General features: G+C 41.5%; 1 protein-coding gene across 1 annotated transcript in view; it reads left to right on the top strand.

Moving 5' to 3' along the window:
* The first annotated feature begins 635 nt into the window (after positions 1-635).
* MAP3K2 (mitogen-activated protein kinase kinase kinase 2) overlaps positions 636-12,476 on the top strand; it is a 124,337-nt gene continuing 112,496 nt past the window's right edge. The window contains exon 1 of the mRNA XM_075529923.1: positions 636-1,132. The gene's annotated coding sequence lies outside the window, so the exon portion shown is untranslated. The remainder of the gene's footprint in view (positions 1,133-12,476) is intronic.

The following is a 12,476-nucleotide window of genomic DNA, read 5'->3' as shown; positions in this document are numbered from 1 at the left end:
GGTTTGGGGACTGGTCTTTCAGAATAAGGATTCGACACAAGCAGAAAGTGCATGTGAATACTGTGAGGGTAACCAAATCTAAACAAAAAAGTTATGAAGACAATAGCTTTTCGCTGTATGACGACGTGTCCTGGCTCAGACCCCGCATTGCCTCTTTCTGGAGAGCTGGTGGTGTAGTGGTTACGCTTTGAGCTGAGATCCCCGTGTTTGGCAGTTCGAGACCAGCAACAGCTCTGCGGGAGCCAGACTCCGCTTTCTACTCCCGTAAATAGTTACAGTGTCGCAAACCCACGAGGGGTCAGTACGAGTCGCCATTGACTCCATGTGGCAGTGGCTTTATTTGGGGTTTTTTATTTTTGGTGACAAAGTTCGGCTACGCCTGCGCCGGGTACCCAGTTGCGGACCGACAGGTGACAGCCCCGGGTCAGAGTGGGCCCAGCCAGTACCCGAGGCCCGGCCGCGCTCGGGTGAGGGGTGTGTAGGCGCAGCCGCCACTGCGCAGGCGCGGGCCCGCCTCCTCGGCTGCGCGCAGCTGGCGCGCGCCCGTGGCGAGCGCAGCTCCCGGCGAGCACACGGGGCGCGCGGGCGGGGGAAGAGGGCGTGACGTGCGCCGCGCTGCGTCTGACGTCACGGGGTTCTGCTCAGTGACGGCTGGCTCCCTTCAGCTGCATCGTCCAGCAGGGTGGTGAGGCCGGCCTGTGGCAGTGTTCTGATTCGCCTGGCCACCGCGGCGGCAACGACGACGACCCAAACTCCTGGCATCGCGGGCCGCGGGGTCGCCGCCCCCTCTCTTTCTAAGGCCCGTGGCAGCCCCCGGGTTGCGGCTTCTTTTCCGACAGCTCCCCGCTGGCTTCGCGACTGCGGCGGCGAGCAGCGTCGAGGGGCGCCTACTGGCGACGGCCCACGAATCTGCGGCTCTGCCCGACCCAGGCTCCATGTGAACGCCGATCGACTGGCCGCTCGGCCCCGGACCGAGTCGTCGCGCGCCCTTCCGGTCCCCGGGCGCCTGGCCTCTCCGGACCTGGGAGCGCGGTGACAGGCCTCGCGGGGGCGGGGGGCGGGCGGCGGCCGCGGCCGCGGCCTCGGCTTCGCTTCTGACCTGCGGCTCCCGACGTCCCTGCCGAGCAGACGGGTACGTGCCTGTGTGGGTCCGCCCCCTCGTCCTCTCGCCGCCTTCGTCCTCGCGGCCCCCCTGGTCCTTCCCCCCCCCCCCATGTCTTCTCGTTCCCACCCCCCGCCCGGCCTCGTCCCCCTCCCCCGTCTTCTCGTCCCCCCCTCCGGCCCTCTCGCCCGTCTCCCCCCCTTGGCCTCTCGTCCTCCCCCTCGTCCTCTCGTCCCCTGGTCCTCTCGCGCGCCCCCCTCCCGCTCTCCCCCTCCCCCGGTCCCCTGGCCCCGCGGCCCCCGTGCTGGCCCCATCGCCCTGGGCCCCGGATTGCACTGGCGATCCTGCGGTTCCTGGGGGGGTTAGGCCTCGCCGCCCCCCCCCAATCCTGCCCCAAGCCTCGTACCTGGGATAAGTAAATGGCCGGGGTAGTGTGGCTGTCACGCACGCAGGATCGTAGTAGGCAGATGCAGCTGGTCGCTGCGAGAAGCAAAAATATTGCACACAGTAATGGAAAAAGTGCTTGTCTTTGCACGGTTTCGCGGTGGTCTCTATAGCTCAGAAAATGGATATGTCTCTCCCCGTTTTACAGTTTAAAAATTGAGGTTCACAGTGTTTAATTTCCCCAGAATCCTGCAGTTGGTAAAATAGGAAGTCTTGATTCGAGTATGCAGATGTCTAGAATTCTGTAGAACTGTATTTCTCCATCTTGCTAAAAAAGAAAAAGGAAAATTAGGAAAACTGCATAGTTTCTTCTTGAGGTAAACGCTAAATATGTAGGTAGATGTAGTTTACTTTCCTCTAACATCAGCTGTGCTATGTGTTTTGCGTCAGTATATCCAAATCATTTTCGTGGCTTAAAAAATATTTTTTTAAAGCACCTTTACCTTTCATGTTGTAGGACTAAAGAAAACAGACGTCTATTTGATTATAATGTATATTTCTTAAAAAGTTAAGATTTTATATGTGCAGTTCTTGATGAATAGTGGGAACTTGCAGCAGGTTATTTAAGATTTCTTTGTTGCAAAATTTGCTGCTGGGTTTGGTTTATGGTGCATTGTTTTTACAATATTTGTGGGTTCAGTGTCAAAATGTAATGTATAGAATACTGTTGAAAGCTATCCCTTGATGTGATTAAAAAAATTTTTTTATATAATGACATGTTTACAGGTAAATGAAAATCCTCATTTTGGTATTTTGGCTTGTTCTACGTTTAAAACCTATGGTAAAAATATATATGACAAAACACTTGCCCAATGAACAATTTTTTGTGTGTATTGATTATGGTATTGATGTGTTCTTCATGTGCAACCATCATCACCAGCCTTTTCTGAGTTATTCCATTACCATTAATGTAAACTCAATGTAATGTAAAGTCAACCCTTAAGAAACAACTCCCTTACTGCCCTGCTCTCCTCGTTAGCTGGCCTATACTGTCTTTTAGTTATTGATTAGTGAGAAAGAAAAGAGCCCTAGCTCTTTACAGAAGAAAATGCTGATAAATGTCCTTGTAATGGAAGCTTCAAGCATAGATGCAAAGGTTTACTAAATCTATTGATACCCAATTATTGTACTCTCTTAATTTCTTCTAGTATATTACCAGGCGAAAGAAAATTTGTAGTTAAATGTCTTTGAAATGTTTAAAAAGAAAAGTTCATGTTATTGAATTAATAGATGGATGGCTTACATATTAACTAATAACTGGTTAAGTATGAACATAGTGAATATTGTTATCTTGAATTGTTATCCTTATGGAATCATTTCTAGTCACACTCGCCATCTGTCTGTTTTGAAAGAATAAGTGTTAAAACTTATCTTAAGTAATTGGACTACATTGTGGACCGAATAGTCAATCATTCTGTTAGGTGCACTTTCTAGTTTCTGGCTTACATTAGTGCTGCCAAGGAAGTAGACTACATAAAATAGGTGCTGTATTAAAAGGAAATCCTGTTTGATACTTCACATCTTGCAAAGCTTTGGCTTGAGATAGATTTTTTTCTCCTTGTAGAATTGATGCTGTAGATCAGGCCTTGCATTGCTAACTGTAATGTTGGTGGTTCAAACACACTAGCCACCTTGTTTTAGAAAGATGAGGCTGTCTGTTCCCATAAGTCTTTAGTCACAGAAACCCTTACAGCAGTGGTTCTCAACCTTCCTTATGCCGCGACACTTTAATACAGTTCTTCATGTTGTGGTGACCCCAATCATAAAGTTATTTTCGTTGCTACTTCATAACTGTCAATTTGCTACTTTTAAGAATCGTAATGTAAATATTTGATATGTAGGATGTATTTTCATTGTTACAAATTGAACATAATTAAAGCATAGTGATTAATCACAAAACAATAGGTAATTTTATATTGTGAAATATTTATGTCTAATTACAAATTGATGCAATTTTGTCTTGAAGCATGGTGTAGCATGGGTAGCAGTCTTCAAGCCGTGTACTCTCATGTTGGTGTATCTACATGTGGGCAGACTAGCTTAGTGTTGTCTTGGTTCCTAAGACCATTGGAAATACGAGTTTTTTGATGGTCTTAGTTGACTCCTGTGAAAAGGTCGTTTGACTCCCAAAAGGGTCGTGACCCACAGGTTGAGAACTGCTGCCTTACAGGGTCACTATGAGTTGGAATTGATTTAATGGAAATAGGTTTGTTTTTTGTTTTTTTAGTTTGGCTCCTCCCATTCTAAATTTTTATTTGGAAACAATTCCAAGTATACACACAATTCAAAAGAATACCGCAGTGAAGACCCATGTAATGACCATCTAGATTCATGATTTGTTGACATTTTGTCATGCTTGCTTTGTCTATAGGTACGTGTCTATTATTTTTTGTTGAGCCTTTTGAAATATAAATTGTAGATGATAACACATAAATTGCAGACATGATATTGCACGCCTGAATATATTGGCATGCATCTCCTAAAACTCAAGGCGTTTTATTATATTGCCAAAATATCACTATTATCCCTGGTGGTGTAGTGGGCTACCCACTGAGCTGCCAAGCACAAAGTTAGTGATTTGAATTCTCCAAGTGCTCTGTGGGAGAAAGAGGAGTCAGGCTGATGGCTCCAGGAAAGCTTTAAAGACAGACTCAGAAACCCAAAGGATCAGTTCTTCCCTGTCCTGTTAGGTCACTATGAGTCGGAATTGAGTTACTCATTTTCTTAATTCTGGTAGCTGCTCAGTATATTCTACATTCATATTTAAAACCCCCATTTGACCTCATCTTGTGTGGCTCTTATGCCCCACCTCCCCTCAGAAACAGTTGAGTGTTAAATCTCTGTAATTCTAGAACAACCTCACCCTTCTTCCTTTTTAAAATGATATTATTTTTTAAGAGATTAAGTCAATTGTTTTATAAAATGACTCACATTTTGGATATGTCTGAGTTTTCTTCCCTCATGATGTCATCTCTGACCACTTTCAGTTATATATTTTTGGCAGGAATACCCACTAAGTGAGGCTGTATACTTCATATTACATCCCATTAGACTTTGTGATGCTAAATTTGATCACTTGGTTAAAGTCATTAAGTTAAGGTGTATTTTCTGCAGTTAGCAAGTACCCTGTTTCATGATCAATTAGCACTGTTGTGCTATTTTGTTTTCCAATAATCTTATAGCATACATTGGTGATCTTTGTCATGCAATTTTAAAAATCATTTTATTGGCTCACACAGCTCTTTTCACAATCCATACATCCATCCATTATGTCAAGCACATTTGTACACTTGCTGACATCCTCATTTTCAAAACCCTTTCTTTCTACTTGAGCCCTTAGTATCAGCTCCTCATTTTCCCCCTCCCTCCCTCCCTCCCTCCACCTTGATAATTTATAAATTGTTATTATTTTTTCATGCCTTACACTGACCAATGTCTCTCTTCACCCACTTTTCTGTTGTCCGACCCCCAGGGAGGGGGTTATATGTAGATCATTGAGATCGGTTACCTCTTTTCCCCCCACCTTCCCTTTACCCTCCTGGTATGGCTACTCTCAATATTGGTCCTGAGGGGTTTCTCTGTCCTGGATTTCCTGTGTTTCTAGTTGTTATCTGTACCACTGTAAATGCTCTGGTCTAGCCGGATTTGTAATGTAGAATCTTTTTTCCTTAAAAAGAATCATTTTATTGTGGGCTCTTACAGCTCATAACATTCCATACATCAATTATATCAAGTATATTTGTATATATTATCATCGTTTTCTAAACATTTACTTTCTATTTGAACCCTGGAATCAGCTCCTCTTTCATCCCTCCCCACCCCACCCTCATGACCCCTTGATAAATTATAAATTATTATTATTTTCATATCTTATACTGACAGCTGTCTCCCTTCCCCCACGGTTTCTGTTGTTCGTCTCCCTGGAGGGGTGTGTGTGTGGTTATGTGTCCCCTCCTTCTGATATTGCTTCTCTCATTCCTGTTCCTGGATTCCATGTGTAGTGTTATCTTATCTCTTAGCTGTACCTATGTACATGCTCCAGGCTAACCTGCGGTGAAAGGCTGTGCTTGCTGGCGGCCTGATAGTGGGGTGAGGATCCAGAGGAGTATCATGTGTTCATCGGTGCTTTCCTGCAGTCTGACTTTTTAATTTCAGTGTTAACAATCTGTTGTTGGTTTACAGATGACAAAAATAACAGGGATCATAAAATATCCTATGCAACTATGTTAACCAGATCTGAATTTTTAAGATTTTTGATGATGAATGCAAAGTTTCTCATGTTCTGAATTAAAAACAGCAGCAACAATCCTGACTTGAGAAAAGAAGGGAAAACTCAGTGACTGTCTTTTCCTGTACTCTTAAGGAGTATGTTTCTGATTACCTTTAGAGGTAACCTCATTTTAATTAAACCATATATACAATCAAATATATATACAATATAAAATTATATTTATTTTCAACCCACAGTTTTTGTTGTTACTGTCAAAGAGTTGATTCTAAGTAATGCCAGCCTGATCCTGCCACATTGTCAAACTGAGAGTGAGGTAATGGAACCTACATTTAATAGGTAATTATTTTAAAGAAAGGTTCATAAAAGGATTTCCTGTAATAACGCGTCCTTTCATTAAAAATAATTTACCTTATAAAACAGCTTACACGAGGTTTTTCTACATATGCACTACTTTTTAAAATTAAGGTGTATTCTAGATAGATAGATAGGAGAATGATGAGAAGTTTTTACTCCTGTACAGTTAACGGCCTCGGAAACCTACAAGGGAAGTTCTAGCTTATTCTGTAGGGTCATTATCATTTGGAACCAACTCAGTGGCAGTGACTTTGACACACACACACACACACACACACACACACACACACAGAAACAAAATATATTTCCTTTAGTCTCAAGTTGTTTATAAGATATGTATAGGTAAGTAAAAAAAGGTAAAGAAAATAAAAACCTTCACAACTGGACCAGTAGACAACCTCATGATAAATTGAGAACGTTGTCAAAGATTTCATTGTGCTTGGATTCATTGAAGCAGCAGTTTAGATATTGAACGATAACTAGATGTTAAGGCGCTTTCTCACTGTACTTCCTCCAAAACAGATTTGTTTGTTCTCCTCTAGGTCCATTATATTCCAGTATCTTTCCCAACATCATAATGCAAATGCATCGATTCTTCCCAGTCGTCTATTCATTGCCCAGCTTTCACATGCATGAGGAGACTGAACACACCTTAAACCTTAAACCTCACTGCCAGCCAGTCAATTCTGACTCCTAGCAGCCCTGCAGGACAGAACTGCCGCTTGGTGTTTCCGAGGCTGTAATCTTGACAGGAGAGAAAGTCTCATCTTTCTCCCAGGGAGCAGCAAGTGGGTTCCAACTGCTGGTGTTATAGTTGCAGGCCAAATGTAACCCACTATACCACCAGCAGTTATTTGTTTGAGATTCAAGTACAGTAAGTTAAAAAAAGTATTTTATGGTTTGTAAATTTAGGGATTAAAAAAATCCCATTAGTACAAATAGTTGTTTAATGAGGGCATTAATAATTAACATGTGACAAATTAAAATACTTTAGCATATGATTTTTATGGATATTCTTTTGGTAATTCCAAATTTGGTTCCTTCCTTGCCCCTAAGGCAGGTAGAATGTCCATAGGTCACTCTGTGCACAGCTGCGTACACGATAGTGCCTATATTGGAATTTAATTATCTCTCTATCCTCTCCTAGAAAGTTCAGTTTTCAACTACTGTATAGACTCAAGTATATGCCGACCTGAATATCAACCGAGGCACCTAATTTTACCACAAAAACTGCATGAAAAATGTGCTGAAAAACTCAGCTTATACACAAGTATATACAGTACATTGATGCTGTTCTATTGAACCCCAGCATATACCATAACCCCTGGGACCAAAGGTTAACGAAATACAATTTTAAAATTAGCAGAGAACAGGGATTTTGTGTGTGTGTGTGTGTGTGTGTGTGTGTGTGTGTGGTGAAACACAGAGCATTCACCAATTTAACACTTCTACATGCTGTTGCTTATACTCTTCATAATGTACAACTCCTATCTTTTTCCTAGTTTTGCCAACATTGTTAATGTCAACTCAGCTCCCATCTAAGTGAAAATGCCCCAATCTATCTCCAGTAACCACTAATATAATCTTTTAAAATATATATTTATATATGTGCTTATTTTATTAAGTGAGGACATGTAGTATTTGTCCTTCTATGCCTTATTTTACTCAGCATAATGTTTTCAGATATCTGTGTCAGATACCTTCCTTTCTCATTGGGGTTGAGTTATGTTCCTTTGTATATGTGTATCACATTTGTTTATCCACTCTTCTGTTTATGAATATTTAGATCGTCCTTTGGCTATTTTGAAAAATGCTACAATGTTGTATACAAGTTTCTGTACACAACATCAGCATACACATTTCTGATTGTGTTACTCCTTTTGGATTGAGATTGCTGGATCATATGGGAATTTTATGTTCAATCTTTTGAGGAACCTCCAAACTCTCCCAACTTGTACACAGTGGCTGAAGCATTTTGTATTCATCTGCAATGGATGAAGCTTCCAATTGCGATGCTAATAGAAGTGAAGTGATATTTCATTGTGGATATGATTTTCATCTCTAATGGCTAATGAGCATTTTTTCACGTGTGTTTGCCAGTTGAATATCCTCTTTGGTGAATTATCTGTTCAAAGCCTTTGCTTATTTTTTGATTAAAAATCTTTTTGTTGACTTTTAGGAGGTGTTAGATATATTTTATGTATACACATCTATATTGGAATGTTAGATGCTTATCAGGTAAATGGTTCTCTCACATTTTCTCCCAATTTGTAGATTGTCTCTTAATTTTGTTGATGAAATCCTTTGATGAACAAAAGTGCTGTTTTTATGAGATCTCAGTTATCTATTTTGCCTTCTTATGTTCTTGGTTTTATTGTCAAAAAGGGATCCTTTATAGTGTTTTGAGAATACTTATGTAAATGCTGCTTTTCTTATCTCAAATGCTTCTGCTCTCGGGTCATGAAAATTGATGTTCCCATAGTCTATTAGCCTAACACGTTTCCATATATTGTCCATTTTCTTCACTCTTCTACAGACTGTGATTAATAGTTTCAGTTTGATGGCTCCTCACCAGCTTTTAAGATTCCAGTTCCTACTCATCAAAGTAGGATATAGATTGTTTTTGTGGACTGTGTTATGCCAGTTGATATTGGGGTCCCCTGAGACCCAGCAGCACATTCCTTCAAAGTGCTTGGTTATATCCAGAAGTTTTTATAACTTTATCCTCTTTATACGTTACCCCATTCATGGATATATTTAAATCAAAAGTTAATATGCATATACAAGAATCCTATGTCAAACCTGTATATTTCTGGGTATACTCTTGCTTTCCGTCCCATACTCATTCAATCTCATGCAATCCATGCATCTACTGGTAGATAACTGTTACTGCAGGATTCTAACAGTATTTGCCTGTGTTGTCTTTGACTCGGGGACTCCTCTCAGTGCCTTTGTCTGCCTCTTAATCATTTTTTATTGACCTCCCTCATACTGTCTAGTGCCTTTTTCTTTACTCAAGTTAACTCATGTAATTTCGTTTACTTTCCTCTCCCACTCTGGTAACCATCAGAAAATGTTTTTCAGTGTGAAGGATGTTTCTTGGCTTTTACAATAGTGACCTCACACAATATATTTTTTTATGATTGACTAATTTCACTCACTGTAACCTTCTCCAGGTTTATCTATGTTATGAGGTGTTTCATAGAGTCATAGTTATTCTTTAATGTTACATAGTATCCCATTGTGTATATGTACCATGATTTGGTTATTTATCCTTTCATTGGCAGCATTTAGGTAGTTCCCTTATATTTTTGGTGGTTCCCATATTTTTGCTATTTTAAATAGTACTGCAATGACATGGGTGTGCATATATCTATTTTTTTCATGGCTTTTATTTCTGGCAGCTCTGATCTCTCTGGAGTATATATTTATTAGTGGAATTGCTGCAATATATGGCATTTCTGTTTCCAACTGTTTAGGAAAGCACCATACCATTTTCAACAGGGGTTGTACCATTTTATTGCCCACCAGCATTATGAATGTTCCAGTGTCTACACAACCTTGACAGCATTTGCTTTCTGTTTTTTTGAAGTTTATTATTAATGATGGGGTGAGATAATAGCTTTTTTATTTTATTTATATTTAAAATTTTTAACAGTTTTATTGGCTTATAATCCATGAGTTACTCTGAGTTGACTAGAGAAACAAATCCAGAGACACTCATATGTATTTAAGAGAGAGCTGTAAATCAAAGTGCAGTTGTATATATATATTTTTTTTTCACAAGAGAAAAGCTTGTAGTTAGTTCAGGGATCGTTTGCTGGCCCTTAGGAGCGTTTTCCAGTCCAGTCTGTTGGGGCACCACGCCCTGGCCCCAAAGTCCACTTTCAGCATTCCCTGGGGACCTTGCCACTCCATTCCCTTGCTGTTCCGCTGCACTCCCCCAGTGATTTGCCTCGGTGTGGTGGGATCAGGTCAGGTGCAATTCCCACACTGTGTCTCCGGTGCAGTCCCCTGTATCGCCCTTAGTCACTGATTGGCATCATTTCTCATAGTGGGGCCAGCCATGTTGTTCTCTCTGTGGACTGGCTGCTCTACTCAGGAACATTATCCTCACGGCCTGGTGGGCCAGGCTGTGCTCCACTCTCTCCTCCTGCCCCTTCATCTGCTCTCGTGTGCTCTGATCAGATATGTTCATCTCTCGGAGCTGCAGAGTCAATGTCGTCCTTTGGAACAAATTCTTTTCGGGGGAGGGGCAGGAATCCACTTAATTTATGGTGCTGGGGCCAGCCTCCCAGACCTCTCCACTGGTTCCCTACTCCATGCCGGGATATTGCATTCACACCTTGCGGCACTGGGTTGAAGTCTGGTCCCACTTTCCCTGTGGGAGCAGTTGTATATTGAGGAAACACCCCAGACTAGTCCAGATCAAGTCCATAAGTCTTATATTATCCCATATGTCCGATACTAGTCCATAAATTCCTCTCAGACACACAGCACAGCATTGAAGCCAAATGCAAGATCATAGGCCGGTAGGTGTAAAGTCTTGTGGATCCAATGGCAGTGGAAGCATTTCCATGTGTTCCTCCAGCTCCTAAGTGTCTGCTCCACAGGAACATGAAGCAGAGAGGAAGAGAGAAAAAAAGAGAGAGATAGAAAAAAATAGGGAGAGAGAGACCCACCTCTGCTGATGGCAGAATCAAGAGAGGGGAACTTCCCAGAATCCTCATGAGAAGACCATGCCCACAAGGAGGGATCATCAGTATGTGACCTGATTGACAGACTAGACTCTACCCCTTCATTCTTTTATCAATTTGACATGAAATTGTATAACTACCATAAACCACCCCTTATTAACTTGACACCTTTACACAACTCTTTAGCCGTACATAATTTTAAACAAAACAATAAGAAAATCATATCTGTACCTAACAACGTAAAACTAAAATGCATACAATTCAAAATGTGCCAGCCTCATTTAAACATAATATTCTATGAGTGAACAAAACAAAAATATTCCACACTTAACAATTGCAGTTATGTGAACACCTATACTAAAATCCTGTAATCCTATGAATATATTCACTCACCTTTGAAAGTTTGTAAGCCAGCCACTTTATGCCTTTATCCACCCAATTTTGGTATACAATTTCTATACTACCCACTTACATCAACCTAGTGTTCCCTGAGGAGACAATCATATTCTTTGATGTGAAGAATCTTCATTCCAGTTGGATGCTTGTGTGTCCGAGTCCATTAACAAAGTCAAATTAGGACAAGCTGTCCATAAAGTCAGCAGCAATATGCCCCAGTTCATAGGCTCAAAAATCTTATTTTCATTTGGTCAGGTTCTGTTAACTCAAGGTGGACCACCTTGCTTAGTCTCACCAGGCGCCATTGGCTGCCTCACCGTTCCACCATGGACCCCATCACAAATTCTCAAACAACCCTAGCCCTTTGGGGCTAGGTCTTGAACTTCAGACCAACCCACTCTCATCTTCTTTAGTCCCTGTGAACCAGGTCCACGGGTGTCAATGGTCAGACTCAACCCGTCTCTTTATTGTTGTGTTTCTCCCACTTCTACTCAATAAGTGGATCCAGGTGGTCACCTAGCAAGCATTTCAAGATGCCAGGAGGCTCCCGTTAATGTTTAGTCCTAGGGAGGAACGTTCCTTCATGGCTCCAAATTTTTCCAGCTCAGGCTCCACCCCTTCATTCTTTATCAAGTTGACTTGAAATTGGGTAACTACCACAATCCACATAACATGCAATTCAGTTGTTCAGTCATGTAAAGCAGAATTGTACAATCATTACCACATTCACTTTTAAAACATTTTTTCTTTTGTAAGAGAGAAAATGCATAATAATATTAACAAAATAGAGAAAAGCCGCAATCTAAAAGAATGCAGAAAATATTAAAATCTAGAACAATGTTAAAGTCAGTCAAAAGGGAGAACAAAAGGTGTTAAACTTGAACCTACCCACATCTGCTGTAACCCGCATTCCAGTGTTCTCTGCATTATAGCATTGCTATTCATATTCTGTTCCCACCTTTGTGGTCAGAGGAGATTGACCAGAGGCTTAATCCATATGTATCTCCCCTCCCCACCTTTTTTTAACTGAAACAACTTTTAAGTGGATCAGAGGGGAGATCAAATAAGCTATTACATTTTATCTTAACTATATTAACTGTGTTTGCCTCCATGCTTTCTGCCTGGTAACATGGCTATTCAGATAGATCCCTCCACCATGGCCACAGAGGGAAAGTGCCTGAGGCTTGATCTATGTGTGGACCCTGCAAATGGATTTTGGGTTTTTATTGTTGCCCAAAGTTTTCTGCAAACC

The sequence above is a fragment of the Tenrec ecaudatus genome, chromosome 13 (assembly GCF_050624435.1).
Source record: "Tenrec ecaudatus isolate mTenEca1 chromosome 13, mTenEca1.hap1, whole genome shotgun sequence".
Classification (NCBI taxonomy): Eukaryota; Metazoa; Chordata; class Mammalia; order Afrosoricida; family Tenrecidae; genus Tenrec; species Tenrec ecaudatus.
Note: the sequence above shows the minus strand (reverse complement) of the source record. Positions and strands in the feature narration are given on the sequence as shown.